Source organism: Dermacentor albipictus, chromosome 5 (assembly GCF_038994185.2).
Source record: "Dermacentor albipictus isolate Rhodes 1998 colony chromosome 5, USDA_Dalb.pri_finalv2, whole genome shotgun sequence".
NCBI lineage: Eukaryota > Metazoa > Arthropoda > Arachnida > Ixodida > Ixodidae > Dermacentor > Dermacentor albipictus.
In genome coordinates this window covers 138,370,232-138,394,444 of record NC_091825.1, presented here as the reverse complement: position 1 = coordinate 138,394,444, position 24,213 = coordinate 138,370,232, and the positions used below count along the sequence as shown (strand labels likewise).

Below are 24,213 nucleotides of genomic sequence, written 5' to 3'. Positions count from 1 at the left end.
AAAGAGCGAAGGCGGAGCGCAGCTGGGGATGAAAGGCGGCGATAGAGAAGAATGCGCAAAGAGGAAAGCAAAGGAGCGAAGTATGGCGAATGAATGAAAAGAAAAACGTAGTGCTGCGCAAGACGGGCTCTGTGGCGACGAGCGCTACGAGATGGCGCCAGAGTAGCGCGCCGTCGTCTGTTAGTTGGCCCCTCACCAGGTCTGGCCATGCGTGCTAACGATCATTTTTGCAAAGAATTACATCACTAAGAGCCGGCGGAAAGGTCTGAAATTTCAATCCCAGCACTCTTTTCCCTTTCCCTCGCGGCGACCGCGCTCCAAGCCGGAGGATGACGTAGTCATTTCCCTGCGCCTACGTAGTCGTGCGCGCAGTGTGACGTCGCTCGTGGTGACACGTGACTTCGAGAATTATTCAAGGCAACATGTGTTATTTTTGTGATCTGTAGCATGAATTGACGCATTGAAGTTTAGAGAAATAATAAAATACACAAAAGGAAGGTCTGCGTGTTTTTTTTTTCTTCCCACCGACGAAAGAGAGATATACTTCCGCTTCGTCTGCTTGTTCCCACGGTCATGCAGTCACATGCGCAGGTACCGAAACTATGCCATTTTATACCGTGTTCCAGCGCGTGATCATGCTCTGCGATTTGCTTGTTCTGCCTCAGTACTGGTGTAGCACTGGATTATACCGTGTCATGTGTCCTTGTGCACAGCGCGCAAAATGAGACATCACAACAGTTCGCGCGCAATGCAGTCAGTGGAAGTGTGAAGCGCCGCAAAAAAAAAAAAGTGAGGGAAAAAAAATGAAGGCGGGGCCCGTGACGTATGCGTCACGCGATCCTCGAGGTCCGCTATGGGAGAGCGCAGGGAAGCAATATCCCTTGCGGAGGCATGACGGGGCGAGCGGAGAGTGTGTCTCGTTATGCAGTGGAGCTCGCTTTCTGAAATCATGGGTTCGCGGCACTGTAATATTTCTGTCTCGGCCATTAATGAGCCGATTTGAAAACTCTTTTGCGGCAGAACGCTCCCTAGAGGACACGTAACAACTTCCAGCGTATAACCAAAATTTGCTGTGGGGCCTGGTGAGGGGCCCTTTAAGCGATGACATAGGGCGTTCGGCCGATAGCGCGTTCGACCGATACCATATATGAAAACAAAGCGCTGCATGAGCGGAGGTCTATCTGCGGCGGCTGCTGTGAATCGCGTCCATGCATCACCAAAGCGCCGCCTGTCGCAATAATCCCGATTGGCGAGGTAGTCGCGCCGCTCTTCGTTCTGTTTGCAATGTGCAGCATGAGACGATTGTCTGCCAGCCAATATATCGTGAAATCAAAGCACGTTTATAGCTGCGCTCGAATTTCGCACTAGGCAGCATCGTAAGCGTCGGTGAATTTTTTGTGTGCATGTTTCGAATTTTCCTCATACACCTGTAGTTAAAACTTCCACAAGCCTTTAGAAAATTCGGCCTCAAAACGCAGCGCCCTTAGTTGGGCGACGGCCAGCTCGACGAGAAGAATTTAATTCTGAATATAATATCGCACTCACGACCATTGGAGACGCTGCTCTTGTACGCCTAGAATGTCTCCCCGTCGAAGAGGGTAAAGTTGATAAGGAAAAACGGCGCAAAGAAAATGTATTTAACCTCTGCAAGTGTGTAGACGCAATCATGAACTGGTTTGGCAATCCCGTAAGGTAAAGAACAAAAACAAAAAAGAGAAGAAAGAAAGAAGCGGCAGAAAATTATAAAAGCTATTCGCGTTCCTTATTCTTCTAAACTGATTGGTCACCTCGTTCTTGAGGAAGTCTTTTTCCACGTAGAATTAAACGTTCCGAAGCGGAGAATCAGAGCCCATTCAACGGGACACTCTAAGCTGCTTCGAAACTTTAGAAGAAAGATCAGTTTCGCTTAAATGGGCACCTTAATTGGCTTTTACGACGACATCGGGCTTCATTTTGTTTTGCTTAGCTTAAACGATACAGGACATAAAAGACAAGTACATCAAAGATAGCATGCAGTTATTTTTTTTTTCAGCTCTGTCCCGGCTGTATGAGCAGTCGGCCGTTGTTTAACCATCTTATTTTGCATTTGTATTTTGAATCTTCCAGCCTGCCCTTTATGGCATTTTTTTCTTTCTGCATTCTTTTAAAAGCACTGAATGGCTGAAGCTTTATTTTTTTTTTGTTGTTGGAGAATATAGGAAACAAAAAAATCACTTAAAGTTGACTGCACATACGAGGTTTCGTTAGTCACAGAACTTAAATGTGGTAATTGAAGTGTCAGATAAGATGTCTGTATTTGTGAAAGATTTATGAAGAAAGGAATAGATAAGGAACACACAGAGGTTAAACAGTAGCAAATTTGCAGTTTGCTACCCGGTATTTGAATGGGGGAAAAGAGATTTAGAAAAAAGGGCGGAGGACAGAGAAATGAAAACAAACAAATAGTGCGAACTATAAGCGCTCCTAGACCCTGGTCGATAGCAAAAGAAGTAAAAACAATCAATAAAGAAGACGCCGAATAATGCTTTCACGGTCTTCTGATAGGATTGTTACTCATGTTGAAAAACTTATCTCTTCCCCCTAAGGCCAGTCATCAATTTTTTTTAAGTGGTCACGGGATCGGATTCCGGCCGCGGCGGCCGCATTTCGAAGGGGGCGAAATGCGAGAACACCTGTGTACTTAGGTATAGGTGCACATTAAAAAACCCAAGGTGGTCGAAATTTCCGCAGTTCTCCACTACGGCGTGCCTCATAATCAGAAAGTGGTTTAGGCACGTTGAACCCCATAATTTAGTTTCAATTTATTTTTTTAACACAGCAATGAGTGGAAATGTTAGAGATAGTTTATCAGCTAGCGATGCTCATCTAAGCTCTAAGAGACACACGAACAAATTTCGTCTTTCTGAAATTCCATTCACACCTGTATCTTGAGAATTGCGCTTTGTGGCCTAAAAACAAAAGTGAGTCAGATGCTCAGAAATGGCCGTTACGGCATCAGCAGTGAACTGTTTACAGATCGTGTCATTGATCCCGCATGTGGGAAATCAGGGGACAAGGATGGAGTTAAGTGCGATTTAGTATCAGCACTCCCACATGTAATGCAACTAACAATGCATGCAAAATATAAACGGTTACGTTTTGCCTGATAATGTTCACCTTGCTTCGCGCGTTATCGTCGAAAATATTCGCGGAAAAAAATGTTCACTGCGCCCCTCCCCCTCTTCTCCTCTCCCACCAAGCATTTGTTGACCGGAGGTTTCCCCACTGAAGCAAGTCCTCTTGCAAGCAGTAACCTTTCGGCACCGTTATCTGTTACGGACTTCAGAAACATTGCGCCATACGAATAAAGTATCGTACGTCGCCAGTGCCCGACGAAGTCATCGTCCCCTTCGGGCTTCTTTTTCTTTCTTCTTCTGGACTAACTCTTAACGGTAATAAAGCGTCTATCTGCAGTTCGCCTTTTCTAGAATCATATAACATGTCTTTCCACAAACTGAACAGGGCATGCGGGACCAATGTAGAGAACTTCTGTCTTCGCGGGAAATCATTACGATGCTGCTAAGGGTAAGGATGGGCCCCTCTTGCCCCGCCGACGACTAGTTTCGAATTGCCTTCTTGATCTTGGATACGCATCGATCCAAACCAGTAAAGCTCGAGAAAAAATTGTTGCTTCATCTCAGGATCGTTGAACCCTAATGCAATTTTTCTATGGATATTTATTTTTTTGCCTAGTCAACGGAGGAGATGTGAGGGGGGTCGCTCGTGCGGGCCAGCGACGAAGGGTGACGAAGGCTTCATTTCTCTAGTCCGTTACAACGCGCAGCTGGAGCCACCAGTTAAGCGCCAGGCTCCCTTCTGAATTTGTACAGTTGAGAAACCTTATGTAAATCATGGTGTTTTCATGTACTAACAAAGATGACACGTATTGAAGTCTTCATAATCGAGAAGGTCCTCATCAGTCATGGTAGCAATCAACGTAAGAACAACATGAACGCTATCAGAAATGTTATTGAATCCTGAATGAGTACGGGTCTCGGCTATCGGCTTCGTTTACGCACTCTTATTAATTCTCGTTTTCGCGTTATTGTCATGCTGTGCATTCTAATTTCTATGTTTGGGAGAGGATAGCTGTGGTGTCGAAGAAACAGAAAAATCTCTACTTGCTGGATACAATTCAAGCAGCTAATGTAATTTTCGGTTACACCTTCAGCAAATTTCTCAAGACTTGTTGCTGGACATAGTGTAAAGAAAAATTAAAAAGGCGTGAAAAAAGTGCTGACAACACTGAACAACGCGAGCGCCTATGGTGTTCAGTCTCTTCCGTACCTTCTCTTTTTTTGTGTGTGTGAGTTCTTAATTTAGCTAGCAATCTTTCTTTTTCCCCATTAGACTTGTTGTTTCTTGCACCAATTAATTCGCTACGCAAATATACATGCGTATTGCGTAAGCTATAGCAGAATAGTTCTCTCAACTAATTCTTTATATGAACTTATATGAAAATTAGAGAATTTCAAGTTCCCTCTTCGAAGACTTACATTAGCCGGCTGCTTTGACAAGAATGTTTTATAGATTTGTGTCGTTGTCGCTGAATGGCCGTTTCAGACCTAATCCTTCGGATACAACTCAAACACATTTTGAATAGGAAGGTATATTGTTTACTTTCTGCTTTCTGTCTTCTCTTTATCACTGTGCAGGCCCTTGCAAACTTAATCCTGCATAGGACAAAACACCCTGTTCTTCTTTTTCGATATCCTGTGGCGGCTTCTTTCCACGTGATACTTTTCTTGATCCCTCCTGTTCTTATCTACAGAAAGCCAAATGCTTATTTTTTTTCCCGGTGCTCTCTAACGACAACAAATACACTCTTCCGATTTCTTGAACTTGTCTGGGGTGGATCCCTAAATACACTTATTTTTGTTTGCAGCCTCCCATTCATTTGCTAATCTTTACTTCTTTTGTCTTGGGCTTCCAGTGTTTTTGAAAGAACTGCGACAAATGTGTCTCTAATCTCGTGTCCTTGCGTGCTGTGATATCGCGGGCTGCACGTAGGAGATGGCTGCCTCCTGAAGAGCCCAGCGGAATGGATAGAAGGAAAGGAGAAGGGTGGCATTTACGATACCCACGCCCGCACGAGAAGGGCTGTCACTGGTTTCCTGGCTTATCGGGCAAGGAGGTGCACGGCTCCTAAGTTAGGATGCAGGATTTACTTGTCAACTTCTTTCATCTGTTTGGCCAAATGCTGGCGGTCGTAAGAATCCTATCTTTCTCCATATCTTCCGTGTTGACAGCTTTGGTTCACTCACGGACAAAAATTTTTCCGGCTTCTTTAGCCCTTCTGGGGACTGACAGACTGATTCAATCAATCGATCGATTGATCGATGTATTGATTTATTGCTTTAGTTATTGATTTATTGAATTATTTCTTTCTTTATTGATTTTTGGTTTATTGATTCATTTATTTATTCATTATTTCAAATCATTTATTTATTTATTTATTCATTTATTCATTCATTCATGCATTCATTATTTACTTATTTACCGATTGATTGATTGATTGATTGATTGATTGATTGATTGATTGATTGATTGATTGATTGATTGATTGATTGATTGATTGATTGATTGATTGAAGCTTTTCGAAGCAGTACTTGGTCTATGACGACACCACAACGGGTCATTCCGGAATAAGTAGGACTGCCTAGAATCCTCTAACGCGAAAATTGGAAGTTCACGAGCATTCTTGCATTCTACCACGATAGGAATGCCTACGGCTAGGGCCTAATAAAGGAAATTCGCTCTTGCTGGGCTTCATCAAAAGAAAAGAAGAAGAAAGGACAGACCGGTTTGTTTCCTGCGCCATTCTTATCTTTTGAAACAAAAAACAAAAAACACTACATATTTTTCTTTCCCAATCTTGAGAAAGAAAGTATCGTTTGTAAGCCTGCCAATTCGCTCGGTTTCGCGGCGTCTGTTAGAAATCTGTCAATACACGACGGCGACACGTGTTCGCCTCGTCAGCACATTGACGCCGTCTGAACACCATTAAGGAATCGCTGAGGAGGCGTGGCCGACCCCGCGCTGCGCGGCCCCTACACGCACTCCCGCCTCAGGAGTCAATCGATTCTCTGTAGGCCAGAAAGGCCCCGCGTCTTCGGCCGAAGTGAGCTCCGCAGAATAGCAACGCCGGCCCCGCTAACAGAGTTCGCCATCCCGACAATGCCAACGTCTGTTTGGGTATTTCCTTTTTTTTTTTCGTGAAAGTTGGCCGTTGATTGCTGGTGCGTGGCGAGAAGCAGTGGCCCGTTGGCGTGTGGCGAGAATAATAATTTCCGGGCGGCCAAAAGCTCGGCCGGAATTTTTTGGCTATCCTCTGGCCACTATGGGACCGTGTGGCCACAGTGGCTTGGCATATGATGCGTAATCAGGAGGGCAAATTAGCTTAAGTCTTTATCTTGTTATAGAACGAGGGAGATCATTAACAAATTGCAAGGCGTTCTGCCGGCGTGTACGGGGGTATCTACATGCTATTCTGCATAAGGAAAGAGATGGGATAGGCTCTAGGAGGAGCGGAGTGGGAAAAAGAAACAAGAAGGAAAGCGCAATAAAATGTATGACTGGGGAAAATCAGTTCTGCAGAAATCCGCATGGGGCTGCAAGTTTCAAGAAAGGGAATGTTTTCATCGACCTGACGAAGCTGCACAAAACTACTGCATAAAGCAGCTATTTCACATATTGTATGATTATCGAATGTTCCCGTAAGACAAAGGGCATGGCGCTGATGCAGATATGCTGGAGGTTTTTAATGAAATAGATGTCTTGAAGTAATGAGAAGACAATACTTATAGATGCAGGTATGAAGGAGAAGGTATACCAGGTCATATACCTTCATCTTATTGGTTCAGCACTGCTAATACGTAGCCGTGAAATTACGCGCTGTCAGGCGAGAAAGTGCGATTTCACGATAGCACTACTGAAGTGAGCGTTTCTTCATGATCATTATCTTCATGACCACCCGCTACACACACACACACACACACACACACACACACACACACGCATATATATATATATATATATATATATATATATATATATATATATATATATATATATATATATATATATGTTTTTCCTTTAGTAGGGTCAGATTTGCTCTTCACGGTAGGTCTAACGTTGGCAGCTTGCTCTGGTAAGGATCAGAGCGCTGTCGGTTATTACATAGGCCTGTTTTTCATCGTCCTCGATTATCCGCTTTCCCTGAGAACTTACAGGTGCCCCTCGTCAGTACCTCAGAAAACCATCGCTGACGCCGAGACACAGACGCCCTTTATGAGAAGCCATTTGGAGCTGTCTGACAGGATCGTTGCCCTAATATTTTTATTCTGCCGCAGGTAAGTATTGATAATATATATGATAACCTCATCGCTGATATACTCATGAGCAAAACATAGCTTGAGATGCGTGCTGGTTTTGAACGTTCGAGTAACATATCTCTAAGTCATTATTGCGTGCTTCTTTTTTAATCATGGGGGTTTAAGTGCCAAAACCCCTTTCTGATGATGAGGCACGCCGTAGTGGATGACTCCGGTAATTTCCACCACCTGTGGTTCTTTAACGTGCACCTAAATTTCGCCGCCATCAGAATGCGGCCGCCACTATTAAATGTAGCGGAAACGTACTCCACTACGCGTTGAACTGCGACTTCCGTAATTTACATGCTCATAATTACCGATATACACCGCAGTATAACTTTCTACGGCACGTTTTTAAGGCAACACCGCATTCACTACAGGCGCTTTTGTCCCGATTAAAGCATCGAACTCATATGGCCGAGTGGTAGCGTCTCTGTCTCACACTCCGCAGACACTGGTTCGATTCCCACCCAGCCCATCTTGCAAGTTGTTTCTATTTATGAATTGCCTTCCGCCACTTTTCGCTCACGGCCAACGCCACCAACGCCGACTTTTCTGCGACACGCGCTCCTTAACGATATTGCGTTAAAATGCGTCGCTCTACAATTTATCCGTGATGCATCTCGGCTAACTCTCGCATGCACCACAATATTTTGTGCGTTTGTGTACATAAATGGCACAGACCTTCACCGGAAGTGGATTTAGCTGTGAATGCGATCTAAAATAATAAATTAAACAAGCAAACGATACTTTCAAACCGAGATATATGACACGATCAGATAAGAGCAGAGCTCTGCTAGGCGGCTTACCATGTCGGCTCACTACTACACAGGACCGTAAAGTGGTTGGCGCTGAAATCTGACACGCAATGTGCCGCTCCTCTTCATTCGCAGATGAGTGCACTCGCTTGGTGCTGTGAACCGGAAGACTTTTTGCAGCAGCCCGAGCTAGGCAGGCAACGCGGTCCGGGACTTTGCGAAACTGGTGAACTCGTTGGCGCGCGTAGGAGACAGCGAGAAATGGGTTGGCCTAGAAAATTAGCCTAACAGACAGAGCAACGTCGCGCTGCCAGTGCCGCGGTCTCGTATGGCCTGCGTTACGCGTTCTGCTGCAATTACCAGCTCGCATTTCCTGGAATCGCAACAGGAGCCGTCGTTGCCGGGTTCTGCTGGGAACCAGCAAGGCGGAACGACGGCTGCGCGCGCATGCGTAGAGCACGCGCTTCGCACAGTCCTGGCTACGCATAAACGTTCGCGCCGCGCGTTCGCGAACAAAATTAATTAGAAAATAGGGAGGGCGCCTCAAATCATCCCCGTGCTCTGAAAGTCGTTCCTGCACGGCGCTAAATGCCCCGGCTAACGACGAGTTGAATCGCCGTTACATTAATTGCCCGCTCAATTTTCTACCACGTAATGACCTCGTTAGGAGCGGTCTATTTCTAATCATTGCAATCTGCACCGGCTCTACTGAAGCAACAGTGCCGTCATTTTTCTGTTAACGGCGCTTCCGCAGCCGTGCAATGGCAGTTTTTGCAAAACCAGAAAGAAAAGAAGAGCTATCAAGAAACTGCGGTAAAACGAAGAATGAGCGGCGAGCATTTGTCCATTCAGGTGCAGGGTTTTTTGAAGGGTTGATATCTTTGCAATCACTCCCGTTACATATATGAACGCCAGGTAATTCGTGATGTTGTAGTAAACAACTTGTTGGTTTACGGTCGAAGTTTGAATGGACGATTTGGTTGAAGTAATATATATATATATATATATATATATATATATATATATATATATATATATATATATATATATATATATATATATATATATATATATATATATATATATATAGCCCTATAAGACAGCCCTACACGCCTTCGTCATTTGTGGTAGTTTGCCCATTTAGCGATATTATTTGAAGCATAAAGAAAGCGAGAATCCTATTAAAACGCATGTTGGGCTAATCTTACCGATGGAATGCAAAGCAAACCTGTATCAGTTCCGTTATGTCATATTTTCTGATTCCGGCATTACGAAGAATTGTTTTTGCTTAAAAGGGCGAAATCGGGTTTGAACGCTGCAAGGTGACCAAGCAGTTACTTTGCTTGCATTAACAGTGTGTTCGCACTTCTGTGTGGAGCGCTCGAGTGCTGCGCTGCAGAGGAAAGATTATTATACAGAAGCTGATATAGGTTCAAGGTACTGAGCTGAACACTGCATAGGTTTGGTGTCGCTCTTGCTGCTCGCAAGCATTGTCTCTCAAACCAGCAAGCAACGCGCAGAGATCGATTTCTGTGCCTCAAAGCGCACCGATTCACTGCTCTAGACAAAGAAATGTGAGTGACTGTACATGTCAAAAATAGATCGCAACACCCTGGCAAACAGCCCGTCCGCAGACATAAACTGGTATAGTCAAAATTTTCAATGCAGGTCTAAGGGTCACGGTTCTTAGCGGTGCCTCGGTACATAATAATCGTGATGCATTGATGACAGCTTAATATGCCCCGTTATAGAAGCCACGTACTGGCGCCAGGCTGCGGCAACATCCCGTCAACATAACGCCCTAGCCGGACCAGCATAACCTAAGACCGATAGCCACGAGGATAATCCCAAATTTCCATGAATGGGCCATATCACAGCTAGTGGCATATTACTGACGCAGGACCCCCGAGGATTATGTCTAACGCCAGCGCGCTAAAAATGAAATATTGTTGTGGTTATTGGAAGGGTCGCGTAAAATCCCTTCGACGCTTGGAATAAGGCGAGACGATGAGTCAGGCAGGAAGGAACGTCTGTTGATAGTTGTGAGGAATATTTACTGGATATGTGGGGCTGATTGGTGCCCCAAAGATTCACTGGTAATTGCTTGGAACGCTTCAGTAAATTGATCCAGCGCTCACATACTTAGAAGTCGGGTAAGCTCAGCACTCATCGTGGAAGCTCTAATACTGGTGTTCTTGATAGAGGGGTCATGTTTACACCTGTGATACCTTGCCTTGCCTTGATTATGTCTGTAAGAAGCTGCCACAACTATAGGAGAATCTTGTTGCACTGGATTGAGTGCTTGTGCAGGGTAATAACATAACCACGTTTCTTTTCCTTCCCCGCTTATCAGCCCATCCGGTCTCACACGGTGGGCTGATACCATTGCCACCATCCACTCGACCCACATGATTCTGCGTTAAGCATAACAGCCGTCAATTCATACCGCAGATGTAAATACAATACATTAACGTTTCAAGACACAGTGGTGTGCTGATTCAAAGCAAGGGCTCTGTGAGGCATCTCATTAAGTATACGTCGCATGCGCAACTGAAGCTGCGTACGTCACCTTTCTGTCAGCTGAGAATGTATGCGCAGTGCAAATGAAGTGCTGATCAGAAAAATTTTTTTATATGGAACCGCCTCATCGCATTTTGGAACGAACTGCAGCTGATGTTGGTTGCGTTCCTGTCTTTATTAATACAGTTAACGTAAACCGCTTTACCCGAGAAACAGCTGAAGTGTGCAGTATAAGAATTCGGCACAACACGTACGTCAGTCTATGGTAGGTTCATGTTAAAGTATTTGCATATTTTTATCATCTGTGGTAAGCTTTCTCCGAAGCACGCCGTCTGCCTTGCGCATGTGTGAATCCTGCCTCTTGTCTCTGTTTTGCTATTGGAATGCATCATGTAACCGCACAAAAACAAGGGACAAAGAAGGAACACACAAGAGAGCCGCGGAATCCGCGCCTTTCTTGTGTGTTCCTTCTTTGTCCCTTGTTTTTGTGCGATTACATGATGCATTCCAATATCGACCACCAACTAGCCCGCCTATCCCTGTTAAACTCTGTTTTGCTCCTTTCACTTTTGCTTTGTAGGTGGAAATAACTGCACTAAAGTGTACTTTTCAGTGTTGTGCGTTTATTTCATTTGCGCTGCTTTATAACCTTTAGTGCGCAGTTTGGGCTCATTAAAATTGGACGCATTAAAATATTACAGTGTTGCCTTTTTTCAATGCGACGTTAAAATTGCGGTTATCGTTCAATTGCTATAATGACCGAATATTTTTTTTTTTTGCCTAATACAGTGGCATAGGTCGAACTGAATAAGGCAATACAATTTGTCAGTGTCATAGAGTGATCTATTCATGGGACGCGCGTGCTAGCGAACGGAAGTTCGCCACGGAAGTTCGCCGGGGGCCACATTCACAAAGCCACCTATTCATCAGTCTTCTTTGCCGCAGGCTTACCGCCTTTGCTAATAGTATGGCCAGCACCAGGACTGGTTCGAATATTTTCTTAGGAATAATGCTAGTGGAAGAGCCATTCTTGTGAATAAAGGCCCAGTATACGCATTTAGGTAGCTAACTGCCTTGTGTTACAACGCTCTCATTGCAAACAAGTAGAGAAGTTCAAGGCGGCCGTATACCTCTAGGTAATGCCAATGACCAGCACATAAATTAAAGAGACGACGAAGGAGACTAGGGGAAGATCAATATAGGAGAGACTAATCACTTGCGCATTCGTGATGCATGTAAGAGGAAAAAAAAAGAAACAGGCCTCTATAGGGGAAGCTCGCTCACACAAGCAAAAACGGCAGTCCAGCAAGCATGCAACCGAGCAAATGAGAACGTTCGGGTACGCTCATGTATGCACGAAGCCGCTGAGCGGCGCCTTAATTAGCAAAGATAGTGAGGCCTTTGTTTAACCGTCACGGAAGACGAGCCTCCCAGCACCCTCACATATAGGGAACGCCAAGCAAAGGCCTACGGGCCAAGATATGTGGCTCGGGGCGGTGGCTGTTCTCGTGGCGCGTTCGTATTCGGTATAGGGGCGGGATGGCCATGGCTGGGGGGGGGGGGGGGGGGGGCGTGGTGTGCCATTTCAATAATCGCGTTACGGCGCGCAGCGCTTCAGACGCACGCCGTGTCCCGGACCCCACAATGGGAAAGCCACCCGAAGCCGGGCATAACGAAAGGAACGCCTGCAATGTTCAGCGCGCAGCGCCCAACTAATTGAGGCCCGCGGGCTGCGAACTTCGTTTCGCGAGAAGGCGGTGCAAGAAACAGCAGCTGGGATTTCGGGGCCCCGTCGCCTCATCTATGAAAGCCAGGGCGCGTCGATCCTGGCAACCTTCGCTTTCTTTCAGCTTCGGGCTGCCATTGTGATCTATTACTAATGCTAAGGATGGTTACATTATGCCCTGGTGTTTTAAGAAGCTGCGCCCGATATTTAAGAATGAAACGTTGACAAGTTTGAAATGTAATGTTACAGTACACCGTTGACAAAAAAATAAAGATGAAATCACAGAAGAGAAAGATGAGAAATTTCATCGGCTGCTATCTAGAATTGCGCGAGTTAGTGTTGCTGCTAAGAACTCGGTGAAGTTGCGAGTTTTCGCTGCTATTCGAAAAACTAAATCTCAGCCGGCAAGAAGAGCTCCGACGCGTGGCTTAATACGTGATTAGTAATAGAAAACCCACAGACTCACCATTCTCAAGAAATGCTGCTCCGAAGGGAGCGAAGTCAAGATGAATTTTCCCGCATCAATGGAATGCCAAGACTTCATTCGCAATGACCAAGGCACCACGCATTGGCCAAATGGCATTGCGGCTTTCTAACCTTCTTAAGCTGCTGTCGACGCCCGCTGCTTGGACTACGACGGAAATGAAACGATGCACTGAACAGAACAGACACATGCCAGTTTCAAGGTATGTTTGAAATTGATAAGCCTACCAGGTCTACGGTACCGTTACAACACATAATTAATTTGCACCATGTCGCACAGGCATGCGCGGCAAGCGGACTTTTACTACCCTGCTGAATGTGGAAACTACTACCTCGAGATTTACACTGGCTATAGGGCAAGACGAGCTCGTAACGTTTCCAAAAAGATGTTAGCTCCACTCACTGGGCTATGTAGACTGGGGCTGCTCTCAGTATGGCAACAAGGAGGGCATTGTGCCAACTGCTACATGAGTCGTGTAGCTCGAGGAAATGTACGAAAAAAAAAATGTTTTTGGAGGAAAACACCCGACGAATTCGTGGAACGCTTGTGTATATTGAGTATAGGCGTGCACTCCACGGGCAAGCCGGATTCTTTTTTCTGCCACAAGAATGATATCGCCTATATATATATATATTTTTGCGCATTGACTGTTATTAAGAAATAGAATAGGTGACATTTAAAAAGTCCCGAATTTCGCCAGACGCATTCACGCAACAGCAATGCGCCTTTTTGTATCTGTCTTCAAAGGCTTTCCTTTCGCGCAAGAAGCGCATATCGCAGAATTTCAGCCAAAAGTAATCACACACACAAGACCGAACTGAACAGTCGCTCTTTGTAGAAGCGAGAATTGTAATCACTATGCGACTTGCCTAGGCACATGACAACGGCTTCAGTTTGCATGAGTACAAAGGATTTCTCGGGGCGAACGTATTTTAGAACAGCAGTCAGAATTCTGAATGCGCGTCAGGCTCTGGCTTTCAAAAGCGCGCTTTCTTTCTCATTTAAATTCACTGCTGCCGACGCGTTATACCTCAAGACTGCGACCTATATACTGGCGCTCTTCTTCGAAATCTCGCGAGTTAGTTGAGTTTGTGGTCTTGTTATTCTCTAGGCACTGCGCTCGATTCCAACATGTTCTCTAACCGGCATTTTCAAATCTGAAAAACCATTCAGAAGTTTCGTTCAGGCATTTTGTTCTTGCCGCTTCGCATTGGATTTGGTCTTGGCACTGCGGTCTCGGAAAGTTCTAAGAGGTGCTTTGAAGTTGCCGAAATACTTTTTTTTTCGCTGCATCATTCTCAAGCTATACATTTGTTAAGAGCAATTCGCCCGCTTTGTTCGCGTGGCCTTGTTCGCGCACAACCAAGTGCAACATTTTGATAACGTCAGTTTGCGTTTGTGTGTCGTTCATATGCGCGTTGCACGGTCTTCACTTCCTCCGTAGATTGTTCTGCTGTCCTCACTCAGCCGCTGACTTCGTCTTCGTAATGTCTGAGAGCATTTCATCGAAAATGATTGCTGGGTCAGATACTAACTTCGAGTTTTGCGTCGTCTTAATATCTTGCCGCTGTTTCCTAGTTTCGAAAAGATCCTTTCGATATAAGTCTTAGAGACACAAGTCTCGCCTTTCTGTAGAAAGAATATGAAAAGAGTCTAACTTAAAGGCAGTGGAGTGGATGCATTAAAATAAGGATATATCACTGCGGCGTACATAACAAGATATCATAAAGTTACATTGCATTGTGTTTTTCTTCCACCTCTTGCTCTCGAACATCCAAATCAAATCACAGGGTTGGACGTCCCAAAGCCGCAGTGGGGCTGCTCTTTAATTTCAAACGTTCAACTATCGGCAACATTACTGGCAGTTTAAAATAAACATGGCAAGTTTACACTCTTTGGAATTTACATCAAAGCACCTTAGCATAACTTGTGTGTACAGCATACGCACTATTGGTTGCCGGACAAAAACAGATAAGTTGTTTATGAGTTATAAGACACCATCACGTTAGGTCGTCATGCATACACACAGTCCGTAGTTTTTTTGTCTTTTCTTTTTTCAGTTTGTGGGCGCCACGCACACAGCGCAAGTCAAAACGACATCATCTCAAACTTGAGCTCTGCGCCCACTTCACAATCAGCTTTTGAGCAGTAATACCTTCTTCAGCCACGAATTATGGTGAACTGACGATACGTGTGCTAAAGTTACGGAATGTAATTCCATGCCACTGCAGACTAGATTGGAAGACAGTCAAACGTGGTAGAATTACAAGTTATTCGTCTCCTCGCGAGTCTTCGCAATTACAGAGTAATCTCCTAGGTATACTTTCTGGCGCAAAATACATTTCTTGAAAAGGGACAGAAGAAAGGAAGGCAGTGAAGCGCCAGTGAAGCACGTATTTTGCGCCACAAAGTATACCTAGGAAATCTAGGGTGCGATCTTGTACGCGTTCCAAACTCGAACGGAGGCGGTCCGTTCTTTCCGTCGCGAAATTGGCGGTCCGTTCCGTTGCGTTCGTCCGATAGCAGACAGCACGGAATGATTGACAGCAGATATCACTTCACAATTGACGTCATGGCGTTCGACACCGTTCAAACTGACCAAGCGTGTGCGGCTCGGTGGAACGGACCGCCTCCGTTCTATTTTGGAACGCGTACAAGATCGCACCCCTAAGCACCAACTTTTCCAAGAAGTCCTTTTGGAACAGAGTAATCAAATATCGCGTTATTCGCCAGTCAGACAAGCTGCACATATTCTACATGGAGACTTAATCAGGCGCTCAAACCACACGAAGTTAACTGCTGTCTAGAGGCACTCCGACAAAGGAAGCATGGTTAAATTAAATCAGGTTCTGGAGTTTTACTTGCCGAGAGCCACGATATGAATATGAGGCAGGCCGTAAAGGGGGGCGGGGGGGGTACTCCGGTTTAATTTTGGGTTGCTGGGGTTCTTTAACGCCCACCGAAACCTAAGTAAACTAGCGCTCCCTTTTTTTTTGCATTTCGTTTCTGTAGAGATGTGGCCACCACTGCAGGGATTCAACTCATGGCCAACTCAGTGGCGTAACGTATATATATATATATGTTCTGCTCTTCAATGAACTTTTTGGCACCAACTTTGGTTACTAGATATGCGCTACTAAGTGTGTGCCACTCTTCGAAACACGTGTCACACGTGGATTTCGTGGCGGAGGCATTACATTGTGCAGCATGTATAGGCGGAAGCTCGAGAGAGGGGCGCCGTAGCGGTACACGCCTCACGCTCGGCGCGATTCGGTAGTGACAATACCATGTGTCACTAGATTGCTTCAGTTGTTAATCGCACTAACGTCGACAGTCATCCTGACATGGTTCATACCGGATTTTTTTTTTCATTACTACCCCTGTACAGAACTGGCAAAACAAGTCGCGTGCGCAAATTTTTACACCATGGGTGGACGGAATATGCGCCTCCTGTATTTCATTTCGGCGCACGAATTTCTGTTCACCTTTGCTTCAAGACCACGGCGGTTTTTATGCAGTGAAGAAAACGTTGTTTCGCTTGCTTGAATAGATGTACGCTCGCAACGCCTGTGCCGCTTCCCCATCTTTTCTTTCATGTTCATGTTTATTCACGCTCTTTTCACATTTGTGAACGAAGCACTTTTCAATGTTCCGGCGCAGCGACGTTGCTTTTGGCGTCGCAGAAAAGCGTCTCGTTTATAAATGAGATCACAAGATTATGACAGCCCCTTTGGCGGCATTAGTTGACAGACAAAAAAGCAAAAGCGCCTGAAGGGATTGAAATTTTCGTTTTTCGCTTCTTTTTCGATCCATGCGTCCCGCTTGCGGTTTCACATCTTAAAATGTCGAAATCGTGTTGTCCTTTTCATGTCCGCCGGGTGCACTGACCGGAGTTTTTGGAAGTACGCAGAATCAGCAGGCAACGTTAAGGGCACGAATTATTCGAAACCAAAATTGAGCAATTGTCAAATGCCATGAAAAGCGCCGCACCCTTGTTCATAGGACCTCTTTCGAAAGTGCTAAATATGCATTCTGCACTGTTTCTTTAATGTTTTTATTTATGTATACTTAGGAGGCCTCGAGGGTAAATGCAAAGTCCGTTCAAGACCGCGTTTTGTGAGAGATGAGCGAAGAGAAACAAGATCTTAACCGAGCAAAGCGCCCGGCAGTGCTTGTTTTGACGTTGTTTTCTGAGAACATGGCTCGCACCCACTATGTGAATTGGCCATACTTGCGGTAAGGAAAAGTGCACCCAATAAAAGACGAAGATGGCTACAAAGCAAACAATAAAAAGAAAACATTAGGCAACCCAACTCTTCGAACAAATTTTGAAGGGCTTAGTCATAAAAAGGGGAAAAAGTATAAAGTACACCGTGGTTGGCACTCTAACAACATGATCGTCCGGACGCTTCAATGAACTTGTACATAGCAGTAATAATAAACCCCTGACTTGTGCCTATTTCACAGGCATCAAACGAAGATATGCTTGGTGTTTATAGTGTTAAGCTCGGATTACCACTCGGAAGCACATAGACACATTTCGGGGAGGGAAGAGAAGTGGCGGCAGGATAAAAAGAAATGGTCTATGTTTCGGGTTGGTTACAAAAAGAGCAAAGGTTGGTTATAGATAAGCCAGATCTATAATGGTAAAAGTTTAGGCGGTGAACTTACGGAAGTTTGATTATGTCAGCTCGCATTATAGTGAAAGGTATTTGCCCGGGTTCTATGAGAACTTTAGGTGTCCAAAATCATCAGGGCAAATTAGGGATGATTCCTTACAATTCAGGAATAAAAGTTATCAGAATCTGACTACTGTCATAAAAGAAAAGTTATGAAAAATAGTTAGAACTAAACGAGTTAGTGACGACGATGCGACTCGTTTAGAAAGATTTCACTGCGTCCGAGGGCCCAGACGAAGTGAACTTCAGACACACTATCCGGCACAAGTTTCGCAAGTATGTTCAGCAAGTGCGACCTCTTGTTAGAAGTTAAATACGTACACACGGAAGGCACATTAGCATAACAATCGTTACCTTAAGTTTCGTAGGACCTAATTTTCTCATGGCCAGAATAATTGTCAAAGATTCTGCTTTAGTAGAATGGATAATGATCTCTTTCTTTGTACGATCAAAGAAGAAGTCACGACAGATAACGCTGGTCTGCGGGCACCCACAGACCAGCGTTATCTGGTCTATGAGCACGCTGGTCTATGAGCACGCTGGTCTATGAGCACGCTGCGGGCGAATGAATAAGTGTTCGCCGAAATGACCAGTTTCTTTTTTCTGTGTTCGAAATATTTCGAAAGTATCCCTCCCGTAGAATTCCTAAAGTATTTCCAACACAAAAGTATTTCCTACGGTGGGCCCTTAATCCTACTACCAACCATGACAGTCGCCAACGCTGCTGGTCCAGATCAAAATAAATACCAGCATTGCAGCAACAATTTTCGTGTCGGAGCTGCTAGGTGGATTGTGATAACACGTCCCCATTGTACACTGGCGTGGAGGGGTTGTAGGCGTGTTGCGTATTTTATCTTTGTTGGTCTTTAACCTACGTTTACTCGGGAATGGACTGTTCTGAGGAAGATTTATATCGTGGGCTCATATCTAAATACAGGAGAATGGAGAAATAGCTTTTCTCAGCCGCCATCGCACCAAGTTTGACGAGTTTTGTTATATTAAGAAAGTTAAAAGTTAGTGGCTGTTAGGCCATCAATATTTTTATAATTAAAGCTTTGAAAATTTCAAGAATAGAGACTACTAATCTATCAAGTTGACGACTGCATAACGCAGCAATTAAAAAGGCTTTCACAATTCCATAAACTGCACTAAATAATTTCAAGAGGACAACACAGGTTTTTTTATGCACCGCTCTGAAATGCAATACTTATTTGTCAGTAGAACTTTTACAGAACCATCGTAAACATTTTAACAAGTTAACATATGTTGTACATTCACAAATCAAAGTTGTCATCTTTCAAATATCAGTTTACAGAAATGCGATATCCCCTTTTGGTTATGAGCTATGGATCCTTAAACTTCGCGCTTCAGATTTCTTTAAATTTAAAGCTTTTCCGGAATTACTGTAAAGAAGATTCCAGGCCCTAAATGAAAGTTCTGCTTTCTTTACAGTCACTGAAATTTACCTTTATTTCCCAAACAGAGCAAACTTTATTCCAATCGCTCCAGTGGTTGTTTCGTAAATGGATCTCTGCGTTTTCCGTGTACTTATATAGAAAAAAAATCAGCTTTCGCCGTGAGCTAAAGCTTCCTCCTGGACAAACCTCGTGGTGATCCGTGCGCAGTACCAAACACTCTTCTCACTATAGTGTTCTCAACTTACCGGCGTCGACACTTCTCATTCCAACCAAGGCTTCTCCAAAATGCTCCACTCACTCCAGGTATACTAGGCTCTCCCGCTCTCGCGATGTGCGCTTCGGTTCTGTTTACTGCGTCCCTTATCCCTACTTTCTTTTTTCTCCTGTGTTTCGATCCACCCGCTCAATACATCCAAGATAAGGAGAAAGAATAAAGGTGGGTGTGGGCGGACGCTCGAAGGCAAAAGGTTGCTTGCCTTTTTATCCTGCCGCTCTGTCTGAGAGAACGTCCGAGCCGCACTACTCCCTGCTATATCCCCACCCCAGTCCCCACCTCCCCCACCCCTGTCTCTGTGCCCATATCACGACCGGCGTGGACCGCACGCGTCTCCCGGGGCATTTCCAATATCTGCGCTGGCGCGGGCGGTCCGGGTGATCCGCCCGCTATTGGCGTCCGCCCCGCTGATGGGTCCAGAGCAAGGCGCCTGTGCCCGGTAGGAAAAGAAAGAAGCAAAGTGAATAAGGAAAGCCGGGAAGGAGAGAGAGTACGGGGCTTTCGCAGAGGTGCGGGTTTCCCTCTTGCTTCGGAACAAAGGAATATAGAGGCGATAGGTTTCGACCCTTGGTGCCAACCGAGCCTTTGACGCGTCGTTTACCCGCGGTCAGAATTCCACTGGGCCTTCGCTGATCCGGAAGAGACAAGCGTCCTCTTTGATTGTGGATGTCATTCGGTGGCCCGCTTGAGCTGGCCATGCGTGGCGCTCGCCACACAGCGCTCGTCAGCGCTCGTACTACCAGGGTCCTTCAATACTTTTCACCATGAAAAGTATTGAAGGACCTTGGTATTGCTCTATACTACACGAAGAGGCACATTATGCCTTCCAAACAGCTTCCCCCTTCTAGTCAGTAGTATACTTTCCTACTCTTCACGTTTCATGCAGGCTGCGACTTTCCCTGCTTACTAGACCTGCTTTTGAAATATGAGGAACTATATTGCTCTATAGCCCATTCAAGTCTAGTTTTATCTAATACATTTTCGACACTTGTCCACACTTTTGCATCTAAGTGTGCCTTGGCAGAGAGAGAGAGAGAAATGATGCATAGAAAGGCAGGGAGGTTAACCAGAGGTAGTTCCGCTTGGCTACCCTGCAGGGGATGAAGGGTCGAAGGGGACAAAAGAGAAAGGGAGTGTAAAGAGGAAACAGAGAGAAAGAGACACGAGCACAAACAACCTTCGTACACTATGGAGCGGTAGGGAACGGCGTTCTTAAAGTCTACCATGAAGCCCCGTAGACCGCAGAAACCTTAGCAACGCTAGTAATGCCGGATGTTCACGGGATGTTCTTTGGGAGCACTGACCAAAAGCTTTTAGTTCTGATAGTGAAAGATTGTCCAATTGGTCCAACTCTTTGCACATCACTTCTCTCTGGGCACTATATCTCCAGCAGACACAGATGATTTGTGCGAGCGTCTCGTCGCTGCTGCATGTGTCGCACGTGGGGTTGTTGGCCATTTCAATAAGGAAAACATATGAGTTTGTAAATGCAACGCCTAGCTATAGACGCTACAGCATGGTCTGTTCACGTCGTGTTAACGCGGGCGGTAGATGCATCCGTAAACGACACTTGGTGACAACGTTCGAATCCCACAGGGGCAACGTACATTCATGGGACATCAATCGCAGCCCAGTCGCTGCGTCTGTTCGCGAAAGCGGAACCAAGACCGAAAAAAATAAAGTGGCACTGTGAAGCTGAAAGGTGACTTGTCTTGCAGTGCAGACACAAGAACAGTTTTAGAACGTTGTACTCGCACACGCCGGAGAGAGAGAGAGAGAGAGGAAGGAAGAAAGTCATGGAGGTTAAACAGTCTGCGCCTGGTTTTATTATACGAAAATTTCATTAGTTATGCGTGATCCAAATTATTGCGCATCACCATCACGCCACTCGTTTCGACGAACTGCGCAAAGAAGTAAACAAACAAAGAGCGTAATGACAGCTTCGTGGTGTGATAGCCTCACTAGGCAGCGTGCTTCCAATTTTATTATTGCACAAAAATGAGGTTACAAATGTCTGCTCTCGCGAGCATCATTCGTGGGCATCATTCCATTTTAGTAGAGACAAAAGCGATACGCCACGACGGTAAGGCAGCTATCTTTCACTTCTCCGAGCGGCAGTGAATTTCGTTTCGCTGTGCCTGCTGCTCAGATTTCTTTTTTTGTCGTATGGTTTTACCTCTGAACGGGGAAGACATTCGAAGACATTAGGCAGACCTTTTCCTGCTTTGAATCCCGCCACCAGACGTCTCTATACTCTCGCCCGAAGTCATTCTGCGGCACTATATAGCCCTAACTTTGAGGCTGCGCGTTTTGTTTTGTTTTTACTCCACCGCATCTGCTTTTTGATAAATGGCTGGTAACATTTCGGAACCGGATGTCTTATTGAGGCTTGGGAGTATCTCATTTTTGATCTCCCGTATCGATATTCTATGTCTCCATGTATTCTTTGGACATGATTGTTGCGCCCTGATTTTTATTTTGGCCTTCCTTTCATTCCTTGCTTGAGACGTGGGAAACAGAAAGAAAAGCTCGCAATGGGGCTTGAGGAGCGCAGCTATTCATCTTACATTGCAAAAAGGAATTTAAAAAAAGGAACATGTGCAGAAACCATAGAGTATGGTTGTCAATGTAGGCGACCACTCGAACGCTACTAGAAAGATATTCATTTTAGCAAATGAATGATGGGCTTCAAGGCTTATATTTCTCGCGTGCTGCTAAACCCGAGGGCCAGGAATCAAATCCCGGCCTCGGCGGGCGCACTTCAATGAGGGGGGGAGGCGACATGCAAGAACGCTCGTGTCCCCCTGCAGTGGGGTGACGTTAAAGTCAAAATCAATCCGGACTCCCCTACTACCGTGTGCCTCATAATCAAATCGTGGTTTTGGCAGTTGGAACCCCGGAATTCAATTCAAATCACGCTGTGCGGATATTTAGACAGCGTTTTGTTGTTTCAATGCGTAATTCCGTAAATGAACAGAACTGGTAACCAACACATCTGTTAGCATAGGTGGCTATACACACAAGCCCACTCGTACGCAGTGGCGCGAACGGTAGCGTGGAGGGTGACCTGTGAATAACCTTGAGACGCCCCAATGCTCTGACGCAAACTGCGCGTGCATCTCGAAATGCTACAACAGGTGGCATCCAATGTCCGACGTCTGCATGACGTATTTGCGGCTCTCGAAATCGATTTCGCCGCATTCAAAAAGCAAAAGCTTGTTCACATCCGCATTTTGAATCCAGAGGGCGTCACCCTATGGCACGTGTATCTGTACACCCATCTTGTACGTGTTCGAAAAGCCGACGTACGGTTTTGCCTCAGGCGATTGGCCTACATTGGCCAAGGCGGCGATATCGGCGCGGCCTGGACAATCGCGTGAGGCGAAACTGAACGTTGGCTTTGCCCGCGCTGACCTCGATCACATTATCTGGCAATACTCCAAAGGCTCACCCACCAACACCTACCACACTAACGCTACACGCATCATAACTACGGCCGAGCAGTGTGAGACTTTGCTGCTCAACTTGGACCCAGAGGAGCAGCTGTGGGCCGTCCGGGTGGCCGAAGACGCCGCCAGAAAGCAAGGACTGGCCGCCGTCTTAGGGAGGAGGGGACCGGGGATTAGTCTCCCAATACCTGCCACCCCTGGACCCCATCAAGGACATAATAAAGTTTAATCTCTCTCGAACGCGTGCGAGATATATATAAGAGATATATATATATATATATAATGCAACGTTTGGTGTCCAAAGTGACCCTCAACTTGGTCGTGCGAGACCACGTGCCCTTTCACAACACCTTTGTATTGGCGTGGAAAGTCCAACCAACACCGACCGCCAACCACCGTCTACGAAAATGGGCAAAATAGCCAAAGATGGCTATTTGCCTTAATTATATCCTGATATGTGATACTACACGGGAACGCGGTTACTACATGCTCTACTCATGCAAGATTTATTTTCTGTGATATTTATTAAAAATTTATCTGTAAGCCGTCCTCATGGTTAAATACATTTGAATAATCATTTGCCAGTAGCATACAATGTTCTATGCAACTCGTAAGTAAGAATATATCGCTTCTACGTCACTTTTCTCATCTCTTACATTAGTGAACCATAAATACAAATCCGTAGAACACACCTTTTAAATCTAATGCCGTTCGAGACTATAAACATTGTGTGCTATGTGTGGGCGTTAATCGGTACTTAGTTCATCTGCTTTGCGATGAAAACATGCCTCTGCTAAACCAGTAAACATTTTGCAAGAAGTAAGTGTCCGACCGGTGTAACAAACTAACCGTAAAATCATCTTTCACACGCATGAGTGAAAAAAAAAAAAGCCCTGCATTTTCAAGGAAATCAGCATCAAATAGTGAATTGTACGCACGGTAGTGTATTGTTAAGGCAGCCCAAATGAAACGGCGATGCACCGAGTTATTATTATTATTATTATTATTATTATTATTATTATTATTATTATTATTATTATTAGGAGTAGAGTATTAGTTGTAGCAGTAGTGGTAGTAGTAGTAGTAGTTACGGAAACATACAAGCACACGCAGGAAACAGGGAGGGAGCAAGCTGACAACTGCCACCGAGAGGGGAACAACGCCTGCCTACTCTTTTGGGAGGACGGAATCAAAAGAGGAGAAGAGAAGAAGAAGACAGGAAACAAAGAAATAGGAAAGAAAATAGGAAATAAACAAATGACAGAGACACGGACAAAAGAAAGTAGGAACACGTAAAGAATGTCTATAAATGGCAGGCCAAACCAGTTTTCTGCATGAAACGTAGCAAGGATCTATGGGCCTGCTCGCATTGAGCAGCATCCCCTCTCGGAAACAGGCAATCGAAAAGGGTCGTACACTTGTAGTCCAATCAGTCCATATTCCTTAATTAGCAGTGCACGTGAGGCGCACGGGACAAGACGCCGAACTAACAA

General features: G+C 45.2%; 1 long non-coding RNA gene across 2 annotated transcripts in view; it reads right to left on the bottom strand.

The window, feature by feature from the left end:
* LOC135909325 (uncharacterized) overlaps positions 1–13,005 on the bottom strand; it is a 117,210-nt gene extending 104,205 nt beyond the window's left edge. The window contains exon 1 of one of the 2 annotated variants that reach the window (XR_010566683.1): positions 12,883–13,005. This is a non-coding gene — a long non-coding RNA (uncharacterized lncRNA). Of the gene's footprint in view, positions 1–8,221; positions 8,443–12,882 lie in introns of those variants that run through there. The other variant, XR_010566684.1, reaches the window with a different exon arrangement.
* Between the last annotated feature and the right edge of the window lie 11,208 nt (positions 13,006–24,213).